Below are 9,077 nucleotides of genomic sequence, written 5' to 3'. Positions count from 1 at the left end.
GGATTTGTGGCTGAAATCTAGGGCCTTAAGCATGGCTTACACTTTTGCATGCCATGAATAATCCCACTGGAAATGATTCCTTGCACTCTCACATTTGTCTTGTGTGAATTAATCTTTCACCATTTCACATCTCAAGATAAAAATTCTGACAGCACATATGATAGATGAATAATTTCAAAACCTAAAATTTCCTTTTTGATTCCTTACAACATCTGTCTATTTTTAATATTTAATTAAAAGTTAAGGATAAATATGCAGTTGCTGCAGTGAGTCCCGAGGAGTGTAGGGTTACCACAGGAATACTAAGTGAAAAATGAGCTTGTGTAGTTACCAGCCATATACTAGGAAGCCACACTATTTGAATCAAAGTTTACTATTCTCTCAGCTATTCTGTCATTTCTTTACAGTTTGATTTTCGCTAAGGTTTATTAGGAAGAAATTTATTTTGACCAAGCATTTTCTTGGAAAACTTAATGTAAAATCAGGTTATTGAAGATTGTTTGGAAATATTAAGCACTATTATATTTTTTTAAAAGAAACCCAAAAAGTAGCAGTAAATGTCTAAGATAAATTTGGGGTTTTTTTCTACTTTCATGTTAAAATAAAAATAAATCTTTCCTGCTCCCTCTTTTGATATTTTTTTAAAATATCTGCAAGGCAAAATTGAAAGGCTGCACTTTTGGATAGGTGCAATAAAACTTTATTTTTAAATAAAGCTATTTTTAAACTTTTAAACTCAAAACTTTACATTTGTAAACTTCATTTTTAGATATAGTGTGTGGGAGTGTGTGTTTGCATAAGGGTGGAGGGTGACAAAACAGCAAAGTGGTTAACACAAAACCAGCTGGAGTTTGTCATTGTTTGGTCTTAACCAAGAGCAAGATAAGCCTTTTGCCCCACTCTGTGAAATCAGCGTAGTTTCTCAGAAGGGTAGATTAAATTTCAAGCAGTTTAGAACATAACAGTAAAAATACTGGTTTTTTTTCAGTTTTATAAATATAAATCACAAATTTCCTTAACTTGGTTATTTCCTACATGAATTTTGAAGTTTCTTTCCTGTTGGTGTGTTTGTATCACAAGGGGATGATCTAATATTCCTATACCACTGTAGTGATTGAAACCCTTCAGCTCCATTCTCACCATAATTTAGCGTAAGTAAGGTGAGTAAAAGTGGTAAATTGCACCTCTTCCAAAGACATCATTCAGAAAGTTCTGATGTTCCCTTACCTGCATGTTTCATATCTCTGTGGTTCTATTCCCCTTTTTATAAAGCACAGATGAAAGTATTCCCTTGCATTGGGAAAACATGAACCTATCTTCATTCATAAACATGATGAGTTACATAAGGATGTTCATAAACATATTGCTGAGAAAGTAGTGTTATAAATGGCTTCAGGATAATGGGCCTGCTATCTAATGGATAAAACCATTTTCAAAACCGTTGCTAGGATTATGTTTTTCATCTTTTTGATACACATATTACACCAGGAAAATGCATCTGTCTGGTTCTTGTAAAGATAATGTATAATTCTCTTCCCCATAAGCTCATGGAAATTTTACCTGGGTCACTGTTGTCAAATATCAGTTCATATTCTGCATTTGGCTAGAGATAATTTACAGACCTGCAGGCACATTTTATGCAGCCCAGGGGCACCATAATCTAGGCATTTCTGCATGTGTTTTTTGAAGCAAATGAAGGCTCCTAGGATATTTGAGGCATTCAGGGTTAAAGAGCAGGAGAAGAGAAAAGTTTAAAAGGCTGGAATTTTCTAAATGCAGGTTCTTTGTACCAGGAAAGTCCATGTTCAAAATAAGGAAAAAAAATGGCAACAAAAAATCAGATGTTAAGGTTAAAACGGGTAAAACTGTATATTGAAGTTTTGCTAATACTTTCATTATATCCTTACGATTCTTCCGGTTGTCAAACTTTACTGGGGAACTGGAAAATCTCCCTTCAGTGGGGTTAATTAAGGAGAGATTTCCTATATGCATACGTAGGAATCTCTCTTTTATTTTTTAGGTTGGCTCGTCCTTGAATTGTCTATTGACACTGTTCAGTCATTCATTGTGATTTTTTGAACCAACAGGATTTTCTTTATGTGAATAGAACAATCAGCTCATCCAGTGGAAAGGACTGGTATATTCAATCTGTACAAGGCCTCACTTTATAAAACTGAACATGGGTGCTAGTAAGTTTTCTTCCTGGAGTATATCTGTTCTAAATGCTGATAAACCCTATATGTTTCCTTACAGTGCACCAGACTCTCATAGTAGATGTATCTTGGTTTGTTACTGGCATTGTCCATTCAAACAAATATAATTGAAACTTACAAATTGGTGTTTAGAAAAATCAATTTCCTGGTCAAGTTCAAAATGAGAATATAATGCTTTGTTTTTCAAGAGCTGCCCATTTCAGGATGAGGTCATGTATGGTACTGACACAACTAAAGAGAGAGTTAATTTCTTGTTAATGAGTTGAAGGTGGCAAAAGGACAATAGCTTTAGGGCTCAATTATGTCTCTGCAGAAGCAGATGAGAGTGCAGAAGTGCAATCAGTTAATTTTTTTTCCTACTCAGTTTTATCACAGAAATGTCAATGAATTCTTCTTTTCAAAGTCCTTTGGCTCACATGCGCTGTTTCCGAAACAAATAGTTTGGTATTTGAAAATGTAGAAACGAGGCCTTTTTTTTCAGTTAACGCAGATTATTTCTGTGATCTGTGTTACAAATGTTTGTATTGGTCATCTGAAAAGGGCCAGACACTGTCCCACGCTCAGCAGCTCCACACCATGAGTGACCCCTCCTGACACCTCTGTGCCTTTGTCACCCTGTGTCTTCTCTCACAAAGGAACAGGCAGCCTGAGAACACAGTAGAGTAACCACTTGTCTAAGTCACTGCTGCTTTCACCTCTCTGTGTGAGGCTGACTGGGGAAACACATATATGTATCTCTCCAGGGCCATAGGATGTGACATGATGACCATACGCAAAAGTCTTACACATAGTCTGAATGTGGAGGTGTGCAGGAGTGCTTGCTAACGGCTCATGTGGAAAATATTACGGTGGGAACTTTTTCCTCCAAGTGCTTTGTGAAATGTTACAGTACAACTATAATTGAGGTTTTCTGCTTTTTCCTTCAGGGATTAATTATACACTGCTGTAAGAGACAGAGGTAAGAACATTTGTCTGAATACTCACTGTATAAACCTCAGTGATGAACATAGTGTCTCCATTGTCATCTTGAAATTCTGTACCTATTTCCCTGTATATTAACTTCACATTATTTAAACTTATGGCCTTTGCTTGCTCTTTCTTGTCTTGCCTATTCTGATGCCTCCAGTCTGCGCACTGCAGTCTCTAACCACATGTGTTCAGAAAATGTGTATTAGCATGTCTGACAATGAAATACGTCTCTTGGCATTATGTTCAGGGAATAAGCAGACACAGAGAAAGATCTTAAAATACATGGTAACAATAAATTTAGAAGTACCCAAATATCACTCCTGCACAGAACATTTACTGTGGTTAAAATCCCATGAAAATATTTCTAAAGTCAATATCCTTCCAGGCATTTTCAACTTGGAACAATAATCAAGGAATTCTGCTTACTAATGGTGAAATTACAGATAATTGTCTATGTTTCCACAACTGTGAAAGGAAAAGCATTTTTTTGGGGGACTGGCCATGCAGCTAGAGTTTCTTTTGCTCCTCTTACCCATGTTGAGGGCACATGATATTGTTCCATGCAAATCTTATCTGTCTTCAGGATTTTTCAGTGTTTGAATAAGGTGGCTGTAAATTTGTCTCTTTCTACTTTAAAATTTTCCAACATTATCCACAAAGACTTTGTTTCTCCAGATACTCCCATATTATTATCATGCCTTACCCAGAGCATGCAAAGACATCACCTCTGTCAAACGAGCAAAACTTCCCTCTAATTGGCTGCAAACTAGCCCCCACATTAACAGAGAAACCCGGATTTCAATCCCTCCCTCCTATCCCCACCTCGCAGCAATTATTATGTCTTAAGGCCATCAGGACATGATAAAGGGGCTAAGCTCTCTATAGTACAGCGTCAGCCAATTTGTACTACTTTGACTCAAAGGCAGTAGGTTGTCCTTGTCTCTGTTTCGTGCAAAGTGAGATTTCATGACTAATGTTCTGCTGCTACATCTCCAGGCTGAGCCTAGTGTAAGTTTCCATTTGGCCTTTGTGACCTAGAAAATCATGTATTTCTGCAGATCTTTCAGCTCTTCATCACTACCCTACAATTTCCTGTAAATAAGTTCTAGATGACAATATCCTGAAGTGGCAATTCCCATGTCAGATTGGTCCAGATATAGTTTGCCAAATTGAACATTAAATTTAAATCCCGTGTTCCTTTTCTTCTCCTGTTAGTTGAATCAGAGAAGCACCTGTATCCCTATGAAACAACAGAGTCAAAGCCAGCCACCTGCATCACTGCAAATACACGTGCCATCTGTTTCTTATTAAGGGCTGTCAAATTCTTATCATCCAGAACGTGGTCTTTGCCACCAGAGAAGCTGTTCAGAAATGGGACTGGAGAAATAATGAATCCCAAGAAGATAATCAGCAGAATGTGTTAGTTTTACTTTTAAGTTTTACAGTTTTTGGAGATGTGCTACAATCATGAGGAGAGAAATGACAAGAGAGTTTTCCCATCCTGGTACATCTGCCTGTAGTCCAAAGCAGTTAATATGAACAAAAGTAGAATTGCAAAGAGGCAAAAGATTTCCTAGGAGAACTATGTACGGTAAGATAAGGTGTGGTGGATGTTGCTATGCTTAACTTTTGTGTTATTTCTTGCATGTGAGGAAAGTAAGTTTGTATAATATTGCTGTTGAGCAATGGCCTTAATGACACTGTTTTGGTATCAAACAGTTTGGCAAATCAACATCCTGTCCCTATATAATCATTCAGATGTGTAAAGGAGAGAGGACCTTGATAACCACCAAGAGACTGATCCAGGGTGAGCTTGACCTTGATGAGGAGCTCTGCTAATTTTCCTCTCAAATTCAGAAGGTCATAGTTCAAAGACTTGCTGGAAGATGGGAGTATGTCCATGACCCCTAATGAAGATCAGAAGAGAGGGACTGTAATTTGGGGAGGATGGCCAAGTAGTCACCTGGTAAAACTAAACTGAGGAAATGCTTGGAGTCCAGGAAGGAGACAACTGTGCAGACTCACAGAAAGAGCAGCATTAATTGTCTTCCACAGAAATGGTGTCAGTGGCTCAAATGCACTAATAAGCCACAATTACTGTTCTGTCTTGCTTTTGAATTATTCAGGATCATGTTCAGTTTACCACATTCCTCTTCATTGTACATCAGAAAGTAGATGGAGGTGAAGCTGGTCCTCTCTCAGAGGAGAGACTGACAACCAGGGTAGGGTGTAATTTGGATTGTAATACTAAAAAGCTTGTAGTCATTAATTTCTGGTGTTCGTTACTAATTACCTCTTAAAGTGAGCTCTGAGTCATGTTTAACATGGAAATTAATGGGCATTAGAGTCTTCTAAATAGGCAGATTATGTCAGAACATTATACTGTGTCACCATCTTTATAACCAAACTATCATGAGCTATTCAAATAGTGAATGAGGACATTCACTATTTGATTAAAAGTTGGTGTTTATCCATTAATGAAAATCAACTGTTACAGCTGAGCTGACAACTTTTATGAAGAGGGGATAAAATGAAGTCTGAAACAATACAGTTATAAATTGTAATCTCAGCCTGGATTTCTCAAATGGCTTGAGCCTCTTTTTGGGCTTTTTGACGTATCACCATCAGCAGAGTTGTGCTTGGAAGGGAAGAGGGACAGGGTGGATTCCTGTCTGTAAGGGATATAAGGCTGCTGTGTCCCATTTCAAAAGGAAGCCATGAGACTTATGGGAGATCCTGAAGGTCCTCTTTCATCAGCTTCCTAGTATATATATTATAATGTTGCAAAGATTTTTTTATGCAACTGATAAGTTTAGGAAAGCTGGTTTCCTTTCACATATTGCTTATTGCTCAATTTCATGCCAGTGAATTTGTTTTTTCACAACTGAATTTAAATGCCATAAAACAGTTGAGATTTTTTTAAAACAGAGATGTAGTCAGGAATCTGTTAGGGATGAGAAGAATCTGTATCTTCTTGATGGGAATGTGCCCTAATTGTTAGGAACAGTGTTGCAGCTAATGAAATGGACAGAATTTTCTTTGTCCATTTGTTTTATATCACTTCTGTACAAGCTGCTATTCTGTCTCTGCTATATTCTTTGGGAGAGATGCTCTTCTTGGCATAAGTGAGAAACATGCCACCCACACTGTCCCTGTTTGCTGCCTTGCCTATATTCATGTCTGAGTGAGGTATGAATGAAGTGCCTAATGATTTAGTCTAGGGCAGTTCTGAGCAGTCCAGCAGCAGAGCTTTGGTTGTGTGGGGTAACATCTAGGGTAAATTGTCAGAGCTTTCAGAAACAGCTCCTTTAGAGTCATGCAGCTGCTGTGGGTTTTTTTGTGGAATCACCATCCCTAGAGGTGTTTAAGGAGACTGGACATGGCAGTTAGTGCCGTGGTCTAGTAGACATGGTTGTGTTAGGTCATAGGTTGAACTTGATTATCTCAGAAGTCTTTTCCAATCTGATTGATTCTGTGGTTCTGTGATTATGTTTTGATCTCATGTGTCTTAACCTGGTCTATTTTGTTTCAGTATGTTGGGTCTCCTGAGTCTTTGGAAGAAAAAGATCAAATTAAATAAGAAACAAGTCGAAGATGAATTTGGTGTTCTGAAGAAAGTAGCTCTTAGCTAAGTCATTCTTCCAGCTGAGTTTGAGGGTATGATAGTAGAGAAATGTTACATTAGTATTGCACTAGAAGGCAATCTTTTGGTCCTGAGAGCCATTCCATTCAGGTAAAGCAGTGTCTTGCAGATCATTTGTACTGAGAAGGTGAGGAACTTTATTGCCATTTGCTTGGAAAAACATTGTTCTTGAGTTGAAATAAATTATAAAAGAAGAGATCAATGTCATCATAATCATGAAGCTAATTTGTGGTTCATAACTTATGAGTAAAGAAGGATTATTTGGTTGAATAAGAGTCTCTGATCTGAGATGTTCACTTTCTTGAATAACCCATTTTAATGTGAACATGTGTTGGATGAATAAATACTTTGTACAGAAGACACCTAAAATTAGAAGCTTCCAATTAAGCAGTTCCATAGACAATCTTTAAAAAAAAATACAGAATCACAGAATTAGTCAGGTTGGAAGGACATCAATGGGTTATCTGGTCCAATGTCCCTGCTTAAGCAGGATCATCCTAGAGCACATGGCACAGGATTACATCCAGACAGTTCTTGAGTAAGTCCAGTGAGGGCAAATCCACAGCCTCTCTGGGCAGTCTGTTCCAGTGCTTTGTAACCTGCACAGTTAAAGAAGTTCTTTCTCATGTACAGGTGGAACTTCCTGTGCATCATATTCTGCCTGTTGCCCCTTGTCCTATTGCTTGGCATCACTGAGAAGAGCCTGGCTCCATCCTCTTGGCACCCCCTCCATTACATACTTACATACATTAGTAAGGTCCTCTCTCAGTCATCTCTTCTCAAGGCTGAACACGTGCAACTCCCTCAGCCTTCCTCATAACGAGATACTCCAGATCCTGTATCAATTTTCGCAAAGGGTCGTTATACTCCATGTTGTATATATTCTGGATTTCTAATTTTTAGTTGTTTCTCCCCCCAAAAAGCTGGAGGTTTTGGATTGCAAAACACGTGGGAAAAGGCTGTGTATTTTCCATCTAAACATGGGAATGAAACATGGCTTTAAAGAGAACTGAAGAACTTGTCCAGGACAGATTTACTATTTGTGTGGTTATGACAGAGTATTATATTCTGGAAAACAATGAATGGAGTAAATCCTAGCTCTGAAACAAGGTATTTATGAATGAGCCAAAGCCATACACACTAAAAGTTTGCAATATTTTGGCCATTTTGCATGTATTTTCATTGCATTTGGCAAACAGGCTTTGTTTTCTGGCAGCCTATAGGTTGGATAGCATAGAGTTGTGATTATAACTAAGCTACAGCACTGGCCAGTTATGTGCCCTAAAACATGACCATTCCTTACCTTATTTTCCCTATCAGTGAAAGAATGAGGTAATAAATCTCATTTTTAAATTCTTTGAGATCTATTAATAAAAATCATTATCTGAATTTTAAGTATATGTTACTGTTTTGTAGCGTGGATTTTTAAAAAGCATTTAGAGCCATTATTAATGAAATACTTTTTCAATAAAACACACTGGGGAGTTAGAATGTTAAATAGCTCAGGCATGGGCAGATAGGAGTCTGCCTTAAATAGCCAGGATGAGTGTGTGCTACACAGCTCTGCTCTCCATCAGCTATGCTGCCGGCACCCCTCTATGTCCTGTGCAAGTACGTGAGCAGGGAGACAATAATATCAGGGAGCAGATCTAGCCATAAACCACCTGAGTAAAAATATATGTATATCTGTTTATTTCAGCTGGATGGATTTTCTGACTTGCTTCACTGCACAGCTTCCCTAGCAGCTCTGCCAGCATAAGAAGTAAGGTGAGCAGAGTAGAGCGGAGGGCAAGGCTCATGGCTAGGAGTAGGAATATGAGCCGCTGCTGGCTGCCTGCTCGCTTATTTGTTAAATTGCAGACCATGGATCACCTTGTGAGCTCATGTTGAGGAATTTTCAGGGAATGGCTGGTCTTCTGGCCCCCAGGATTTCCATTTAGTGAGGTGAAACCTGAAGGATCAAAGCAAAGCTCTCCTGGAGAATCCTGCAACACAGAAATACCTGAGGACTGAGAGAAGGACATGGATCAAGCAGGCTCTCTTGTTGAAGGCCTGGGCTGTGCTACACTGTGTCCTCATGAGCTCAGCTTCTCCTTTTCACACTGTGCACCAGCTGGGCTAAAAGGTCTCTGTATTCCCACGTTAGCAGGTCCCCAAGAGCTGTAAAAAAGCCTTTGTATTTCTGACTTGCTGGTCCCTGTAAATTTGACAGATTTTAGGCTGTTGTGTTATATGATAAGGGCCAAATAAGG

This window comes from Acanthisitta chloris, unplaced genomic scaffold (assembly GCF_000695815.1).
Source record: "Acanthisitta chloris isolate BGI_N310 unplaced genomic scaffold, ASM69581v1 scaffold9473, whole genome shotgun sequence".
NCBI classification, from domain to species: domain Eukaryota; kingdom Metazoa; phylum Chordata; class Aves; order Passeriformes; family Acanthisittidae; genus Acanthisitta; species Acanthisitta chloris.
The sequence above is the reverse complement of the archived record's forward strand: the minus strand, read 5'-3'. Positions refer to the sequence as shown.